Source organism: Rutidosis leptorrhynchoides, chromosome 2 (assembly GCF_046630445.1).
Source record: "Rutidosis leptorrhynchoides isolate AG116_Rl617_1_P2 chromosome 2, CSIRO_AGI_Rlap_v1, whole genome shotgun sequence".
Classification (NCBI taxonomy): domain Eukaryota; kingdom Viridiplantae; phylum Streptophyta; class Magnoliopsida; order Asterales; family Asteraceae; genus Rutidosis; species Rutidosis leptorrhynchoides.
The window spans coordinates 605,425,976-605,446,049 of NC_092334.1; the positions used below are offsets into that span (position 1 = coordinate 605,425,976).

A 20,074-nucleotide genomic window follows, 5' to 3' on the forward strand; every position below is an offset into this window, starting at 1 on the left:
CCGTGTCCGGTTAAATGAACGATTATTCGTACATATAAATATCCCGCCCATCGTGTCCGATCGAGTGTATATGGTTATTTATAGGTATGTCCAATTGTAAATCTTTATATTAAATTAACAAACTATCATTTAATTAAACAAATATAAAGCCCATTAATAGCTCATAGTCTAATTTCTACAAGTGTCGTTCTTTTTTTCAAACCCCAATTATGGTACAAAGTCCAATTACCCAATTTTAATATTTTAGTCCAACATCATGATTACTTCGGCTTAAATAAGCATAATAATAACTTAGCTACGAGACATTAAATTAAAAATAACATTAACCATAACTTACAGTGATTAAAAATAGCGTAGCGTTACACGGACAGAATTTCGACTTACACCCTTACAACATTCGCTAACATACCCTTATTATTAGAATTTAAAATTAAAATTAAAATTATAATATAAATATATATATATATATATATATATATATATATATATATATATATATATATATATATATATACGTGAGATAGATAGAGGAAAGATTAGAAAAAGTGTGTTAAATTCGTGCAGAATTCGATGGCTTTTATAGGCCCACGTTGTACTGTAGAGCTCCGCGAGTGCGGATGTCTCCTTCACAAAAGTACCGCGAGTGTGGATGTCTGGAAACCAGCTCACATATTAGATCCAAAATGTGGGCTACGTAAAATTATATTATATAATAATATATATAATTAATTATATATTATATTTTATTCTTATGCATAGTTGACTTGTAATTTTTGGTCCGTCGCGTCGAGCGTTGAGAGTTGACTTTGGTCCCGGTTCTGGATTTTCGAACGTCCTTTAGTATGATTTAATATCGTGTACTTTGCGTTTTGCGTCTTGTACTCTTGTAATTTTGAGACGTTTCTCATCAATAATTTGAACCACTTTGATTGTACTTTGTACTTTTGAGCTTTTTGGTCATTTGCGTCTTCAATTCGTCGAATCTGTCTTATGTCTTCACCTTTTATTATTTAAATGAATATCACTTGTAAATAGAACAATTGCAACTAAAAGCTTGTCTTTCTTGAGGGATAATGCTATGAATTATATGTTCGTTTTTAGCATTATCAAATATTCCCACACTTGAGCATTGCTTGTCCTCAAGCAATATAGTCTTGAAATAAAAATACTAGAATCACTTCTTTATTCTTCACACTTTGTACATCAGTGATTTCTATACGGCGGTATAAACAATGGTAATAACGTTGTGGTTTACAGTCCCACATGACTATGAAAATTTAGATCCTTAAGGAAATTGGATCTTTATGAAAACATTTGATCTTTTGTAAATTCAATCTAGCTTTTACCCTAGATAAATTTTCCGGAATAACCCTTCACCGGTGTTGCAAAATGTTTTTGTGGGTTTGGTGGGTTTCAGATTTGAAAATTTTAGCTTAAAACTTACGGTTTTGTGTCACCCACTTGCTAACCTTGTATTGGGAAAGCAACACGTCCAGTATACTTGTTCCGTATATTACCTTTCGGTAAACTACCGTCCGGTCGTAAATGAAAGCGTTGAACAAGCAACTGTTAAGGCAATGTCCCCTGACATGCTTTTAATTATGGTCTATAACGTGTCGGATGCAATTACTATCCTTTGTAGGAGCAATAGTAAAGCTCACCCTATAGTTTTTCGGTCTGGCACAAGGTCCTGTCTTTGACCATGCTATGCAACCACCGTTCTTACGGTTGACACCCGATTTGGTTCAGGTGACCTAATGAATTCCAGGTGAATTCTTAGGATTTTACGTTCAATGGTAATGAACGCATTGAAAATGGATTTTCAGAAAACAAATTAGTTTGTAATTTTGATCAAAATATTTTCTCGTTCAAGCTCGAGTTTAGATATCATCGAATTCTATGAGTTTGTAATTCTCAATCTTTAATGTCAATCTCTAGGATTGAGTAATATCAGACTTAGAAGCTGATTTTTAATCTTTAAGGAGATTATCCTTTCTGGGGATCTGATTCATTAGTCTTATCCAGCTAATTTGCAAGGCGTCCTCCCCATTTTACGAGACAGATCCTCTCATGGTTAGGATAAGTCTGACCACTTGGCGACCCTGTTTGATGCTGAGGTCCGTGAATTTTCTGCTGATTTTAGTGATGACTTTTCTAGATTTTTTGTCAACCTACAGCTGGTCTGGACGACAACTTCATGACCTAAATCAAGAAGCGCGTGTCTTTTTCGGAAGACTTTACTTCCTTTTAATGATGGAATTGATTCATCGTGTAGATCCATCTTTCTTTCAAATATATTACAGTAAATCGGGTAAAACTAATAAAATTGTCCAAAACAAAAGTATTTTCAATTATTTGTACAAAAATATGTTATATATGTTCAAAATAACTTGGTAAATTTTCCCACACTTTGCTTTTAATTTTTTTTTTCTTTCTTTGCCTTTTTATTGTCCTCTATTCCATTTTAAATGAATTCTAACATTTTAGGTTGTTTCTCAATTTATGTCCTTTCTGAGGTAACAATAATTTCGATGTTGACACCTAGTTTTATCGTTCATAAATATGTATAAACATGATTTTGAGTTCATTTAATTGAAAATTTTGAAAAATTTTACTAGAATTGGGTAGTCAGTATATAAGACTAGGGCTGTTCTTTATTATCAGAGAGCACTAGATTCTAATACAACTACTGCGTTACTAGTATTTTTAATGGTAACCAAGTGTTTTTAGTCTAAAAATTTTAAAAATCTGAAAGAATTTAACCCCTTCCCACACTTAAGATCTTGCAATGCACTCATTTGCAAGAAATCAGTACAATTTAAATTATTGAGGGTGATTAGCGTAGAAAAATGATTAAATTTTACCAAAGTTTTCAAACATATTGGTGTTTGTTTGTTGAATATAAATGGTGCACATCATTTGTTCATTCCGTCTTGTTGTTCATCACATTTGTTTTTCGTTTTTTCGTCAAAAGTAGTAGCTTTTGCTGAACTTAATGCCAGTCTTTGAAAATGCGCTGTTTTACCCTGTTTTGTACATGAGATAAACTACAAACATATATATACATATTTTTGAAGTTGGGTATATCACCCCACATTCAAAAATTATTAAAAATCTAATAAGAAAAGTTAGAAAATTATAAAAACTATTAAAGTATCAAAAGAAATATTAAAAGTATAAAATTACAAGTTACCAAATAAATAAAAATAAAAGTAAAAGAAAATCAGGGTTGATAAGGATGGTGCCAGTAGGGATCCCATTCATAGCCGTATGTACTGTAGAATTCTTGAGCTGTGTCATATGTAGGGTATGGTGGTCGGGTCTGTATATTCCAGGGAAGAAATACGGGCATTGGAGTCGCAATGTAAGTTGCATATATGTGTGCACGATGACTCATGATTTGGTTTTTGATGATACTGCCAATCTTGAAATGCTAGTTGTCTAGCCATTTCATACTCATGATGAGCCATAAAAAGTTGCATTTCTGTCATCTCATTCCCCCCTCCCGCATTACCTTGCTGCTGATCTCTTTCGACCTGTGGATGCGAGCCATCATATGGTGCTGCAGCGTTATGTTTTTCCTTTAAAACTTTAGCACCATGATATACTTTCAAACCAATTGTATCACGGGGTTCCGGTGCTGCAATTATTAATCCCCCCCCCCCGATTTATATCAACACCGAGATACTCAGCAATTAGAGTAACAAATATACCACCTCCTATTATACCATTAGGCCGTATACTCTTAACTATAGATGATAAATAATAACCCACACAATAAGGTATACTCACAGCGATCTGTGGGTCTCGAATACACATGAGATAAAATAAATCATTCTCATTTACTTTCTCTTTGTTCTTACCTCGCTGTGTAATCGAGTTTGCTAAGAACCTATGGATTACTCTTAGCTCAGCTCTATCAATATCAGTATAAGAGTTATTCCCTCCACGAAACCGGTTATGCCTAGTCATTCTACTCCATACACCATTCATATCAAAATTCTCATCAACCCTCCTACCCTCAACTATCAACCTTTGACAATCAGTAGATGCTAGTTCCTCAGGCGTATATATACACAAAGCCTGAGCCATGTCTAGTAGAGACATATGGCGCATCACACCTCCTAATAAAAATCTAATAAAACTACGATCGGTTAAGGTAGATACCCGATCATTTATTTCAATACTACACAATAACTCCACACACCATTCTCTATATACACGCCTACGTATATTAAACAAACGTTCTCAATCAGTAAAAGTAGAATTACCATACCTTTGTGTAAGTAATACTCTGATTGGACCGGCTAATCCAACTATTTCTAACAGTTCCCAATCTATGACTCTAGGTACTTCAACAACATTAGACTGAAGGGTGTGCAAGTTCCTCTGGTATTTTAGATAATCTATTCAATATCGATCAAACCTTAAATTAGGATGTAAATCTGCCAATTCTATATTTGAATATGGAATGTATTGATGTGGTAGATCTTGTATATATAGGTCATTAATCTCCTGTTCTTCTGCATTCTCATGAGGAGCATTGTGAGCCTGAGATGCGGATGAAGATTCACCCCTTTCAGTCTGCAAAACACATTAAACACAATTTTTGTGCATCCAAATATGCATTAGTGTTAGCAAAATCATAAATCAAAACAATTACAATGACATGTTTAATCTATATTAAACTTTATACACATTTTCATAATATTAACAATTCTACACTTTTACAAATGAACACATATGAGAATGTATACAATGTTCTTTAGCTTTTATCTCAAATAACATGTCAAAATAATCATTACTAGCAATTAAACAAGTTCCAATTGGCATTCATATCAATTAAATTGAGTTCATGCATTTTTGACTCAAAAAGTCCACTTTAATTCTTGAAAATCATGTTTAGGATCAAAGTTTTGATCATTTAGCAACTTAAACATGTTACACTACTCAATTTAGTATAAACTAACAACAAAATTCGGCCATAACCCGTTTATATCAAAAAGCCTCAATTTTGCTCAAGAACACAAACCCTAGATTACTCAAAATTTGAAGTTTAAGGCTTCTAATCATGTTAAATAGCATCAATCTAGGTTATACAAGCACAATATACAATCAATTTAAACACAATTACACTAAAAATCATCAAAATCAAATTATGAATATTTTTGTTCAAGAACACTAATAATCCGAATTAAAGGGTGTTTAGATGTAGAAATTACCGATTTTCTTGAGTAACTTCTTGGTAGCAACCTTCTCAACATGATTTTAGCAAAAAATTGGATGTTTATCGGTGAAAAATCGCAATTTTGGGAGTGGTTTTGTGGGTTTTTTTCGCAAAAAATGAGATGGGGTGTGTGGAAACTGGTCTGTTCGACCAGTTTATCTGGGTTGGGATTTCAGACCTCCGTGAGTGCGGTGGTGGGTACCCACAAAGTACCGCGAGTGCTGGTTTTTTTTTTTTATATAAAAACTTTATACTTAATAAAACATATAATTAAATTAAATTTTAAAAATTTGTTTCTTTTTAGGATGAGGGCGTTTCGGATCATCGTCCTAGTCCATCCCTCGACAAAATTTTAAAATTTCATCATTTTTTAAAGCGTTGTTTTAAAAGTAAAGATTTTTGGGTTTTTTAATGTTTTTGGCATACTTTAATTCAATAAGATTAAAAATAATGATAATAAAAGTTCTCGTCCCTCCCTTGGGTAGAGCAATTTCGGTTTAACGACCTAGTTTTCAACTCACGACGAATTTTAAAAATCATATTTTTAACTTAACGAAATAAAGTACATTTTTGTTTTTAAATTCAAACCAAACTTAAATTTAAACTACATAAAATTAAAAATTCATATTATTAAAATTACAAATTTACACCAAATTTATATTATAATTTTGTTTTTATACATACAAACTTATATTAAAAACAAAATATTTTCAAATATTTACAAACTTAAATATGTTGATTTTAAAAAGTTTAAAATAACAATTTAATATTTATATATTAATTTTAAAAACAAAGTAAAAATAAAATTAAAAATCTTTTTGGTCTTTTATCCCACTTTAATCAATCAAATATTATCAAAAATATACGCCCCTCTTTTCGGTAAAGTAATTTCGGCTATATTACCTAGTTTTACTCCTGACGAATTTTTAAAATATTTTGGGTTGATTGATTAAAGATATTTATACCTTAAGAATAAACGGTAAATTTCGCAGTGATGTAATAAATTTTTGTATGATATCAATAATTTCGGTCGCAAAACCTAATTTTATTGAGTACCAATTTAATACTTTATAGCGAACGATTTAGCATTTATTATCAAAAGGTTAAAAGCAATAAAATAAAAATAAAACTGTACATACTTACCTGTGAGATAGAATTCTCAGTGACCTGTTTTAGCCCACTCATAAGATAGTTGGACTAATTGGTTTTCCATAGCTACATAGGCGTAACCTCGAGCATTCAACGTTTTTTCTTCGAAACATATGAACGGTCCATCTCTGCATAAAGTAACGAATTTGGTATTGGAATATGTCTGATTCGTCGAGCATTTTCCTTCGTGTGACCATTTTTCGCATTTGTGACATCTTTCAAGGTGTCGTGCTCTTCTTTTTGCTGCGGATTTTGATTTTCCTTTACCAAAATGTAACTTATTATTTTCGTTCCTAGATTCTTTTCTTACTCCGTCCAATTTACCTCTGATTAATGATACCAATTCACTTGGAAGGGTGTCATTATTACATTTAGTGATCAAAGCGTGTAGCATTATACCATGGTTTAGTTCACAGGAAGTCTTCATCTCGTAAAACCTAAAAAAAATAAAAATTCAGAATGGGGGGAGAAGACTAGTTCTTTAGGGTCTGCTAGGGAAAGACCATTCGGGTTCCATTCTCGGAAACTACACGAAAACAGAAAATCTAACTCTAACAGAAATACATATTATCCTTTAAAGACTTGATTCTCCCCACACTTAGTTAGCTGTGGTGTCGAAATTGTGATTAACTTCATCTTCAACTTCCATTGGACTATCTATGTAATGTTTAACTCTGTGACCATTAACCTTAAATTCAATCCCATTTGAATTTATTAATTCTACTGTTCCGTATGGGAAAACTCTTTTGACTATAAATGGTCCAGACCATCTTGATTTCAATTTTCCAGGAAATAGCTTGAATCGTGAATTGAAAAGAAGAACTCTGTCTCCTTCCTTAAGTTCTTTTGATCTTCTGATTCTTTTATCATGCCATTTCTTCGTTCTTTCCTTATAGATTAACGAATTTTTGTATGCTTCATGTCTTAATTCTTCTAATTCATTTAGTTGACTTAACCGTAGATGTCCAGCTTCATGTAAATCAAGATTACATGTCTTCAAAGCCCAAAATGCTTTGTGTTCAATTTCTACTGGAAGATGACATGCTTTTCCGTAAACGAGTCTAAAAGGTGTGGTTTCAATTGGAGTTTTGTAGGCTGTTCTAAAAGCCCAGAGTGCATCCTCCAATTTCATGGACCATTCCTTCAGATTTGATCCTACGATTTTCTCTAGAATACGTTTTAAAGCTCGGTTGGTATTTTCAACTTGTCCACTTGTTTGTGGATGATAAGCGGTGGAGATTTTATGAGTTATTCCATATCTTTTGAGAACCTTCTCAAGTTGAATATTACAAAAATGAGTACCCCGATCACTTATTAAAGCTTTTGGTGTTCCAAACCTAGCAAAAAGATGTTTTAAAAAGTTGACTACAACTCGTGCATCGTTAGTTGGGAGAGCTTGTGCTTCCGCCCATTTTGATACATAATCAATGGCAACGAGAATGTAGAGATTATTATGAGATTTTGGAAATGGACCCATAAAGTCAATACCCCAAACGTCAAATACTTCACATACTTGAATGACATTTTGTGGCATTTCATCACATTGACTTATTTTTCCGGCCCTTTGACAAGCATCACATGATTTGCAAAGAAGGTGTGCGTCTTTGAAAATTGTAGGCCAATAGAATCCAGCGTCGTAAACTTTTCTTGCTGTAAGTTGAGGCCCATAATGCCCTCATGTTGGTCCTGTGTGACAATGGTTTAAGATTTTACTAGCTTCATTTTCGAATACACATCGGCGTATTATTCCATCGGGACAACTTTTAAACAAATGTGGATCTTTCCAGAAATAGTGTTTTATATCACTAAAGAATTTCTTTCGTTTTTGGTACGACAATCCTTTTTCAAGGAATCCACATACTAAGTAGTTTGCATAGTCTGCAAACCATGGAATTTCATTATAATCTATCTTCAATAGATATTCATCAGGAAAGTTGTCTTGTATGGCCGATTCATTCAGAACTTCTAATTCAGGATTTTCAAGACGAGAAAGATGATCAGCGGCGAGATTTTCTGCTCCCTTTTTATCTCGGATTTCAATATCAAACTCTTGTAAGAGTAAGATCCAACGGATTAATCGTGGTTTAGCATCTTGTTTCGAAAATAGGTATCTAAGAGCAGAATGGTCGGTATAGACCACCGTTTTAGCTAGAACGAGATATGATCGAAATTTATCAAAAGCAAAGACAATAGCAAGGAGTTCTTTTTCAGTAATTGTGTAATTCGTTTGTGCTCCTTGTAATGTCTTACTAGCATAATATATAGGTTGAAATCATTTTTCAATCCTTTGTCCTAAAACGGCTCCCATTGCAAAATCACTTGCATCGCACATTAGTTCAAATGGTAGACTCCAATTTGGAGTTATCATGATCGGTGCATTAGTGAGTTTTTCTCTAAGAATATTAAAAGATTTGATGCATTCATCTGAAAAGATGAATGGAGCATCCTTTTCTAGGAGTTTATTCATAGGAGTGGCAATTTTAGAAAAATCTTTTATGAAACGTCGGTAAAAATCGGCATGCCCTAGAAAACTCCTAACTCCTCTAACATTGGTGGGATGTGGAAGTTTAGCAATTACATCTACTTTAGCTCTATCCACTTCAATTCCTTCCTTTGAGATTTTATGTCCAAGAACGATGCCTTCTTTAATCATGAAATGGCATTTCTCCCAATTAAGTACTAGATTTGATTGTTCGCATCTAATAAGCATTCGTTCAAGATTAACTAGACATGTTTCAAAAGTATCACTGAAGACTGAAAAGTCATCCATGAAAACTTCCATGCATTCTTCTATCATGTCGTGAAAAATTGCCATCATGCACCTTTGAAAGGTAGCAGGGGCGTTGCAAAGTCCAAATGGCATGCGTTTGTAAGCAAAAGTACTATAAGGGCACGTGAATGTGGTTTTCTCTTGGTCCTCGGGTGATATTGGAATTTGAAAATATCTGGAAAAACCATCAAGAAAACAATAGTAACTATTTTCGGCTAATCTTTCCAACATTTGATCAATGAAAGGTAAGGGAAAGTGATCTTTTCTGGTGGTGTCATTTAATTTTCTATAATCAATACAAACACGCCATCCTGTTACAGTCCTAGTAGGAATAAGCTCATTTTTCTCATTTGTGATGACAGTCATGCCACCCTTCTTAGGAACGCATTGAACTGGGCTTACCCATGGACTATCAGAAATTGGATAAATTAAACCTGCATCAAGCAGTTTAATAATTTCTTTCTTAACAACATCTTGCATATTAGGATTTAGTCTTCATTGGCGTTGCACATACGTTTTATGACCTTCTTCCATAAGGATTTTATGTGTGCAATACGAAGGACTTATTCCTTTAATATCATGAATTTTCCATGCAATAGCTGGTTTATGAGCTTTTAGCACAGAAATGAGTTGAGATTTTTCATTTTCAGTAAGAGAAGACGATATTATTACAGGTAATTCAGACTCACCATGTAAATAAGCATATTCCAAATGGTTTAGAAGTGGCTTTAACTCTAATGTCGGTGGTTCTTCTATCGATGATTTATATCGATATCTGTCTTCCTCTTTTAGCATTTGAATTTCTTCTGTTGTTGGTTCATATCCATTAGCCATAAGTGTAGCTAACATTTCAGTTTCATCAATTGGTTCAGTACTTTCTCTTAAAGAACATTCTCCTGTTCCTTGTAATTCTGGAAATTCTTCTAACAATTCTGCATGTGAATCTATAGTTTGAATATAATAACATGTATCATCTGCAGATTGCGGTTGTTGCATAGCTCTATCAACTGAAAAGGTAACACTCTCGTCCTCTATACTTAGGGTCAGTTTCTTACCGAATACGTCTATTATTGCTTTAGCCGTGTTTAAGAATGGTCTTCCTAATATGAGAGGAACTCGAGAATCTTCTTCCATGTCCAACAAAATCTACTGGAAATACTAAAGTACCAACTTTAACTAGCATGTTTTCCATTATCCCTCTAGGATATTTTACTGATCTATCGGCTAGTTGTATGCTTATTCGTGTTGGTTTCAATTCTTCAAGGTCTAGTTTAGCGTATAGTGAATACGGCATTAAATTTATACTAGCACCTAAATCTGCCAATGCTTCTATTGAACTAAGACTTCCCAGAAAACATGGAATTGTGAAACTTTCTGGATCTGATAATTTTTCTGGTATCTTATTCAACAGCACTGCAGAACAATTAGCATTCATAGTAACAGCTGAAAGTTCTTCCATTTTCTTTCTATTTGTGATTAGATCTTTCAGAAATTTAGCATATCTAGGCATTCCTGAAATCACATCAATGAAAGGAAGATTGACATTTATTTGTTTAAACATATCCAAGAATTTGGATTTCTCGGCTTCAAGTCTTTCTTTTCTCATTTTACTTGGGTAAGGAAGTGGTGGTTGGTATGGTTTAACATAAGGTTTAGCCTTAACTGTGTTATCTTCATTAACCTTTTCAACTACCGGTTCTGTTTCCTTATCTTGTTCAGGTTGTGGTTCTTGTGGAGTAGGAATAGCTTCATCAGAAATTACAGGTATTTCAGGTGGTTTAAGTGTAATACCACTTCTTGTGGTAATGGCTTTAGCTGTTTCATTCCAGGGGTTAGCATTTGTATCACTAGGTAGACTTCCCGATTTTCTTTCACCTATTAACCTTGCTAGGTTGCTCACTTCTTGTTCCAAATTTTGAATAGAAGCTTGTTGATTTCTAAATGCTTGAGCATTTTGTTCATTGGTTTGTTTCTGAGATGTGAAAAACTGCGTTTGAGATTCAACTAGCTTCGACATCATGTCTTCTAAATTTGGCTTTTTATCATCGGTTTGTGGTGGTTTATTTTGAAAATTAGGTCTTTGCTGGTTGTAAGTATTATTGGATACTTGTTGATTACTAGGACCTTGTTGGTTGTTGTATGGAACATTTCGGTTATAATTCTGGTTTTGATTGTAGTTTGGTCTTGGCGGTTGATAATTATTCTGATAATTATTTTCAGGCCTTTGGTTTATGTATGAAACATTCTCTCTTTGTTCCATTGTTAGTTCAATACTGAGACAATCTTTTGTCAAATGTGGTCCTCCACACTGTTCACAACTAATTCTTATTGAGTGAATATATTTAGTCATCTTTTCCATTCGTCTCTCGACAGCATCTATCTTTGCGGAAATGAAATCTAAGTCATGGCTAGAATCGGCTCTAGCTGCTTTAGATGATCTAACGATATCTTTTTCTTGGTGTCACTCATGTGAGTGGGAAGCAGTGTTATCAATAATTTTGTAAGCGTCAGTTGCTGTTTTCTTCATAATTGAACCACCAGCTGCTATATCTATGTCTTTTCGTGTAGTGATGTCACATCCTTGGTAGAATATTTGTACTATTTGACAAGTGTCTAAACCATGTTGCGGACATCCTCTCAATAACTTTCCAAATCTTGTCCATGCTTCATATAGAGTTTCATTTGGCTTCTGTGTGAACGTAAAAATTTCTCCTTGAAGTCTTACGGCTTTAGATGCTGGAAAGAATTGTTTAAGAAATTTTTCAACTAAAACGTCCCATGTATCAATTGCCCCTTCAGGTAATGATTCTAACCAATCTTTGGCTTCTCCCTTTAAAGTCCAGAGAAATAACATGAGATATATCTGTTCATCCTCCACTTCTCGGATTTTAAATAGTGTACAGATCCTATTAAAGGTACGAAGATGTTCATTTGGATCTTCCTTCGGCGCACTACTAAATTGGCATTGATTAGTTACCATGTGTAAGATTTGTCCTTTGATTTCATAATCTGGCGCATTAATGTCTGGTTGAGTAATTGCATGACCTTGGCCAGTGCGTTTAGCTCGCATTCGGTCTTCCATACTTAGAGGTTCCAGATTTTCCATAATTGAATTTGTTGAATCTGAATCACTAGAGGATTCTGATTTAATGGTTGGTTCCTCAACAATTTCTGTTTGAATGATTGGTGGTTCTGGAGGAAAGATTAGTGGTTCAGGATCTATGAATTGTCCCTGAATATTCTCCAGATTCTCAATTGTGAGGTCGGGTTCAAAAAATGGATTATCGGAAATTTGAATTGGAGTACTTGGTCGACTTGATAACGATTCTAAAGAAAAATCAACGGCGACAATATTTGCTAGATGTCTTGATCGAGTTACAGGTGGTGAACGTACAAAAGGTGGTGAACGTTTTGCTCGGTGCATTCACTGAATATCCTATTAGTTATAAAAGATAAAAATTATATAAGTTATCAAATTAATAGATTTTTCTGCTTTTGCCCACGTTTCGAATAGGCAATAGATGCAGCAGGGAGCCAGAACCCTTTAAATCGGAAGCTCACAACTCAGCCACTAACAAATCCAACTATTACTACGAAGCAGAAAATTTTGGATGTCTATCAATTTAACCGCTTAAAATAATTTTTCGTTGAATTTTAAAGAAATTTTAGAGAAGAAATAGAAAATTCTAAGCCCTAAAAACTAGAGTGCCGAGAAATAAGAAAGAAAAAGAGCGTATCGAAAAACGTATTAAATTTTTACAATTTAAAGTTGTAAAAAAATACAATTTTTACAAAAATATTATTTTTAAATTAATATTTTATAAAAGTATTAAATTTTATAAGTAATAAAACTAATTAAAACCTAAAAATACAAATTTAATTAACTAAAACTAATTAATATTTTAATTAAACCCTAATTAATAATAATAATTAATTAAACAACCCTAATTTCGTAATTAATGTTGTGATGTTTGACCTGTCAGAGACCTCCGCGAATGCGGATGCCAACTGGCAAAAATTACCGCGAGTGCGGATACCTCAGAAGCAGATCAGATGCAGGTCAAAAAATTCGACAGGTTCTGTTTTTTTTTTTTTTATTATACTTTTTATGTTTTGTTTTTTTTAATTTTCTATTTTTATTTTATAGAAAATGTTTTATAATATAACTAAAACTTATATTTTAAATAAAAATAACTTATTAGTATTTTATAACTAAAAATACCTTCTTCTTTTTTTAAAGACTTAAAGATATATATTTTTTATATTTTTGATATTTAAAACTTATGTAAATATATTTTTACAAAAAAAATAACGTAAAAACTAAATTTTTTTTTAATAGCGTCTCGCTTCGGTGTTAAGTGTTGTTCCCCGGCAGCGGCGCCAAAAATACTTGATGTTAAAGCGAAAGGGTATAAAATACTATTAATTTTTTACAATAAAATACTATTAAATACGATACAATTTTACACAAGTTATTTATTTATTTATAGAGTAGATATACCTAAACCTTGCTACAACACTTATAGGCAGTGTACCTAATCGTACAGTAGTGTAGTTTTTAGTAAGTCCGGTTCGTCCACAGGGAACTCGCCAAGTTTAACGCTATATTTTTAAAATTATATTTGTAAATAAATATATATATTGCAATTATTATTATAAAATGGGGTTTTTACCGTTTAATGACCGGTTTGTCGATTTTAAAACTTTAGTCGCAGTTAAAACCTAATGTAAAATATTAAAAATAAATATAACTTAATTTAAAACGTAAAGTAAATAACGATAATGAAATTGCGATAAATAAAAGTGCGTTAAAATAAAATTGCGATAATTAAAGAGAATGATAATTAAAAGTGCAATTAAATAAAATGACAATAAATAAAAGTGCGATAATTAAAAGTGCAATTAAATATGAAATAAAGGAATTATGCTTATTTAAACTTCCATAATCATGATGTTTGACGTGTTGATTTTAGTTTATTACCATGGGTTAATTGTCCTTTGTCCTGGATTATTCAATATGTAGTGACCCGAACTTTTCCATGTTTATATATATATTAAATGAAATTGTTATTTACATGATTAAGTATTTCCAACATATTAAGCAATCAAACTTGTTAAGACTTGATTAATTGAAATAGGTTTCATATAGACAATTGACCACCCAAGTTGACCGGTGATTCACGAACGTTAAAACTTGTAAAAACTATACGATGACATATATATGGTTATATATATAGTTAACATGATTTTATTATAAGTATGTATCTCATTAGGTATTTTAACAATGAGTTATATACATAAAAATGAGACTATTAATTTAAGAAACTCGAAAACGATAGATATAACGATTATCGTTATAACAACGTCTTACTAGGTACATATGAATCATATTAAGATATTGATACACTTGGTTAATTATGTTAAATGATAAGTAAATATATTATTAAGTGTATTAACAATGAAATACATATGTAAAAATAAGACTACTAACTTAATGATTTCGAAACGAGACATATATGTAACGATTATCGTTGTAACGACATTTAACTGTATATATATCATACTAAGATATATTATATATCATAATATCATGATAATATAACAATTTAACATCTCATTTGTTATAATAAACAATGGGTTAACAACATTCAACAAGATCGTTAACCTAAAGGTTTCAAAACAACATTTACATGTAACGACTAACGATGACTTAACGACTCAGTTAAAATGTATATACATGTAGTGTTTTAATATGTATTCATACATTTTTGAAAGACTTTAAGACACTTATCAAAATACTTCTACTTAACAAAAATGCTTACAATTACATCCTCGTTCAGTTTCATCAACAATTCTACTCGTATGCACCCGTATTAGTACTCGTACAATACACAGCTTTTAGATGTATGTACTATTGGTATATACACTCCAATGATCAGCTCTTAGCAGCCCATGTGAGTCACCTAACACATGTGGGAACCATCATTTGGCAACTAGCATGAAATATCTCATAAAATTACAAAAATATGAGTAATCATTCATGACTTATTTACATGAAAACAAAATTACATATCCTTTATATCTAATCCATACACCAACGACCAAAAACACCTACAAACACTTTCATTCTTCAATTTTCTTCATCTAATTGATCTCTCTCAAGTTCTATCTTCAAGTTCTAAGTGTTCTTCATAAATTCCAAAAGTTCTAGTTTCATAAAATCAAGAATACATCCAAGATTGCAAGTTTACTTCCAAGTTTTCTAAATCCATTCCAAGTAATCATCCAAGATCAAGAAACCTTTGTTACTTACAGAAAGTTATCTTTCTAATACAAGGTAATAATCATATTCAAACTTTAATTCAATTTCTATAACTATAACAATCTTATTTCGAGTGGAAATCTTACTTGAAATTGTTTTCGTGTCATGATTCTGCTTCAAGAACTTTCAAGCTATCCAAGAATCCTTTGAAGCTAGATCTATTTTTCTCATTTCTAATAGGTTTATCCAAGGAACTTGAGGTAGTAATGATGTTCATAACATCATTCGATTCATACATATAAAGCTATCTTATTCGAAGGTTTAAACTTGTAATCACTAGAACATAGTTTAGTTAATTCTAAACTTGTTCGCAAATAAAAGTTAATCCTTCTAACTTGACTTTTAAAATCAACTAAACACATGTTCTATATCTATATGATATGCTAACTTAATGATTTAAAACCTGGAAACACGAAAAACACCGTAAAACCGGATTTACGCCGTCGTAGTAACACCGCGGGCTGTTTTAGGTTAGTTAATTAAAAACTATGATAAACTTTGATTTAAAAGTTGTTCTTCTGGGAAAATGATTTTTCTTATGAACATGAAACTATATCCAAAAATCATGGTTAAACTCAAAGTGGAAGTATGTTTTCTAAAATGGTCATCTAGACGTCGTTCTTTCGACTGAAATGACTACCTTTACAAAAACGACTTGTAACTTATTTTTCCGACTATAAACCTATACTTTTTCTGTTTAGATTCATAAAATAGAGTTCAATATGAAACCATAGCAATTTGATTCACTCAAAACGGATTTAAAATGAAGAAGTTATGGGTAAAACAAGATTGGATAATTTTTCTCATTTTAGCTACGTGAAAATTGGTAACAAATCTATTTCAACCATAACTTAATCAACTTGTATTGTATATTATGTAATCTTGAGATACCATAGACACGTATACAATGTTTTGACCTATCATGTCGACACATCTATATATATTTCGGAACAACCATAGACACTCTATATGTGAATGTTGGAGTTAGCTATACAGGGTTGAGGTTGATTCCAAAATATATATAGTTTGAGTTGTGATCAATACTGAGATACGTATACACTGGGTCGTGGATTGATTCAAGATAATATTTATCGATTTATTTCTGTACATCTAACTGTGGACAACTAGTTCTAGGTTACTAACGAGGACAGCTGACTTAATAAACTTAAAACATCAAAATATATTAAAAGTGTTGTAAATATATTTTGAACATACTTTGATATATATGTATATATTGTTATAGGTTCGTGAATCAACCAGTGGCCAAGTCTTACTTTCCGACGAAGTAAAAATTTGTGAAAGTGAGTTATAGTCCCACTTTTAAAATCTAATATTTTTGGGATGAGAATACATGCAGGTTTTATAAATGATTTACAAAATAGACACAAGTACGTGAAACTACATTCTATGGTTGAATTATCGAAATCGAATATGCCCCTTTTTATTAAGTCTGGTAATCTAAGAATTAGGGAACAGACACCCTAATTGACGCGAATCCTAAAGATAGATCTATTGGGCCTAACAAACCCCATCCAAAGTACCGGATGCTTTAGTACTTCGAAATTATATCATATCCGAAGGGTGTCCCGGAATGATGGGGATATTCTTATATATGCATCTTGTTAATGTCGGTTACCAGGTGTTCACCATATGAATGATTTTTATCTCTATGTATGGGATGTGTATTGAAATATGAAATCTTGTGGTCTATTGTTACGATTTGATATATATAGGTTAAACCTATAACTCACCAACATTTTTGTTGACGTTTAAAGCATGTTTATTCTCAGGTGAATACTAAGAGCTTCCGCTATTGCATACTAAAATAAGGACAAGATTTGGAGTCCATGTTTATATGATATTGTGTAAAAACTGCATTCAAGAAACTGATTTCGATGTAACATATTTGTATTGTAAACCATTATGTAATGGTCGTGTGTAAACAGGATATTTTAGATTATCATTATTTGATAATCTACGTAAAGCTTTTTAAACCTTTATTTATGAAATAAAGGTTATGGTTTATTTTAAAAATGAATGCAGTCTTTGAAAAACGTCTCATATAGAGGTCAAAACCTCGCAACAAAATCAATTAATATGGAACATTTTTAATCAATAAGAACGGGACATTTCACAATATGTCCGTCTGGTTTTTGTCCATAACAGTCCATCAGTCATAAATATAAAGTGCGAGTGTCCTCGTCAAATTATCCTTATATCCGAAGTCAAATATTTCAACTAATTGGGGATTTAAACTATAACAAGGTTTTAATACTTTATTAACAATTACGCCAAGTGTCCTTGTACATAATTCAACCCTGTTTTAATAATTCCATAGACTATTAATCCATTCCCGTGTCCGGTTAAATGAACGATTATTCGTGCATATAAATATCCCGCCCATCGTGTCCGATCGAGTGTATATGGTTATTTATAGGTATGTCCAATTGTAAAATCTTAATATTAAATTAACAAACTATCATTTAATTAAACAAATATAAAGCCCATTAATAGCCCATAGTCTAATTTCTACAAGTGTCGTTCTTTTTTCCAAACCCCAATTATGGTACAAAGCCCAATTACCCAATTTTAATATTTTAGTCCAACATCATGATTACTTCGGCTTAAATAAGCATAATAATAACTTAGCTACGAGACATTAAATTAAAAATAACATTAACCATAACTTACAGTGATTAAAAATAGCGTAGCGTTACACGGACAGAATTTCGACTTACACCCTTACAACATTCGCTAATATACCCTTATTATTAGAATTTAAAATTAAAATTATAATATAAATATAAATATATATATATATATATATATATATATATATATATATATATATATATATATATATATATATATATATATATATATATATACGTGAAATAGATAGAGGAAAGATTAGAAAAAGTGTGTTAAATTCGTGCAGAATTCGATGGCATTTATAGGCCCACGTTGTACTGTAGAGCTCCGCGAGTGCGGATGTCTCCTTCACAAAAGTACCGCGAGTGCGGATGTCTGGAAACCAGCTCACATATTAAATCCAAAACGTGGGCTGCGTAAAACTATATTATATAATAATATATATAATTAATTATATATTATATTTTATTCTTATGCATAGTTGACTTGTAATTTTTGGTCCGTCGCGTCGAGCGTTGAGAGTTGACTTTGGTCCCGGTTTCGGATTTTCGAACGTCCTTTCGTATGATTTAATATCGTGTACTTTGCGTTTTGCGTCTTGTACTCTTATAATTTTGAGACGTTTCTCATCAATAATTTGAACCACTTTGATCGTACTTTGTACTTTTGAGCTTTTTGGTCATTTGCGTATTCAATTCGTCGAATCTGTCTTTTGTCTTCACCTTTTATTATTTAAACGAATATCACTTATAAATAGAACAATTGCAACTAAAAGCTTGTCTTTCTTGAGGGATAATGCTATGCAGTATATGTTCGTTTTTAGCATTATCAATTATATTATTATATTATATATTATATATTATATTATTATATATTATATATTATATATTATATACCTATATACTAAAAGCCACCAAAATTTTTGTAGTTTCAATTGTTTTAAATTGTCATTTTAAGTTTGTGTTCACACTGCATTCGGTCCCTCACCTTTGCCTCAATTTACACAACGACCCCTCAAGTTTACATTTTCTTAGGGTAAAAAGTGTAAATATACATTTTTATTAAAATAAAAGAAACTAATTTCACCCGAATTTTTAGCGGGCCCTATCTTCTCGCTCGGTGCGAGTTAAATTTTTCCGAGCCCACCGTTCAACTAAAAAAAATCATACGAACACAACGGACTAACTATACGCGAAACGGGCACTTCAAAAAAAAACGCTCAATGCCTCGGACTATATTCAATACATATACACACCTATAATACGCTCCGTTAACTATGAATACGCAACCCAAAAGCCCCGCGGCATCGCGCGGGCTCCTTTTTCTAGTTTGTTACTAATTGATACGAGTATTTAAAAAGGGCAGTAGTGTAACTCTAATAAACAATCGTAAGTTGGTGATGGAGGAGTAATGAAGGTGGAGAGAGTAGAATGAATCATCTGCAATACACAGTAGGTGTAAAAGACATTAGTGTAAGGGCAGTTTGGCCATTGTAGATGTATTCAACATACATGTAAACATATGATTGGGCTAGTGTTAAAAATAAAAAATGGAAAAGAAAAGAAAAAGACATTTAAGGATCTAACTAATATTACTATTCATGGAGTTTTCCTTTCAGATAAGGGAAAAATAATACGAATTGCCGGCTAAGCTTTGAAACAAAATGTATATAAATGTTTTATGATGTTAAATAGTACCATTTAGATCAGATTCAAAAATTACTATCTCTATACGGAATACGGAAATTGTAAGAAGAATGAATATTATTGCTCGTAGATTAATTTAAATGTGTTGCCAAGGATATCAAAACGTTATTCACTACCTGATGCGTTCGTGCGATATACATATTTTACCCTCTAAATTTATATTTGATTTAAACACTACAATCAAGCACACACAACTAACGAGCACTTAGAACTCGGTTATTATAGCACTTTGATGTAAGTATTCTTAT

General features: G+C 32.1%; 1 non-coding gene across 1 annotated transcript; it reads left to right on the top strand.

Moving 5' to 3' along the window:
* Positions 1–11,761: 11,761 nt before the first annotated feature.
* LOC139894767 (small nucleolar RNA R71) lies at positions 11,762–11,868 on the top strand. The gene has a single exon (XR_011775252.1). It is a non-coding gene; the product is annotated as a small nucleolar RNA R71 (small nucleolar RNA).
* The last annotated feature ends 8,206 nt before the right edge of the window (positions 11,869–20,074 follow it).